At 43.2% G+C, this 855-nt stretch overlaps 1 protein-coding gene across 3 annotated transcripts in view; it reads left to right on the forward strand.

Annotated features, from left to right (window-relative positions):
• LOC113225393 (bleomycin hydrolase) overlaps nt 1-855 on the forward strand; it is a 22,761-nt gene that overhangs the window by 13,625 nt on the left and 8,281 nt on the right. The window lies entirely within an intron of this gene.

Below are 855 nucleotides of genomic sequence, written 5' to 3' on the forward strand. Positions count from 1 at the left end.
TATTCCAACCATCTGAATCAAATCGATGACTTGCTATTCCTTCAGTTTTTATTTCAGGTAAAGGCTCCGGAATCTTTGGCTCCGCCTCCCTAACATCTGGGAGGAATTTAAAAGCTTCACTCTCGGTAACGTCTCCAAACTCTGTCTCAGAGTCCGAGTGGTCCTTAACATCGTTTTCCTTATTTTCATAATCGAAAACGCTTCCTTCAGAATCGCTATCCTCGCCGTATTCCTCGTCGCACCTATCCATCCATATCAGGTTGACGTGTACGCAAGCTCTTGGTTTCGGCCATCATGCTACTAAACATATATTCGAACTTCAAGCTGCTCTACTTTAGAACGCTTCGCCGAGCCAGTCGACCACGAAGAACCTCTTCTCTTTCGGCTTCCACCCTCCGATTCTGACTCCAGTACTTTATCCACCTCTTCACGCGAGATTATCTGAGATTTTATGTGTTTTGTAGCTGCCTTGAAAATTTCAGTAGCTACAGCAGATCCTCTTATTTTGTTAGTTACCGCAGGGGGGCTGATAATCAAAGCTCTAGTAAAGGCTCAATCAAGCATCTTTAGCTTCATTCTATTGAAGTTCTTTTCAGATAGATGAGTAACTTCGGGGTCGAAAGATTTTGCTAGTTCCACTGTGGGTAGGCAGAATCGTAGTTTGTTAAGAATCTGAGGATCGATTGTCTTTCCGAAAATATCTTCTTTCTTAAGGTCCAGTACTTTCCATTGTGTCCATCCATCTGGCATGTGTTCCTGTGCAACCAATTTTATTCTTTCCAAGATGTCGTAGTCATCATCCTCTTCGTCCTGTACTAGCAGCTCTTGCAATGTTACGAAGTTATTCTCGTTCGC

Source organism: Hyposmocoma kahamanoa, unplaced genomic scaffold, assembly GCF_003589595.1.
Source record: "Hyposmocoma kahamanoa isolate Upper Pololo Valley unplaced genomic scaffold, ASM358959v1 160, whole genome shotgun sequence".
Lineage (NCBI taxonomy): Eukaryota > Metazoa > Arthropoda > Insecta > Lepidoptera > Cosmopterigidae > Hyposmocoma > Hyposmocoma kahamanoa.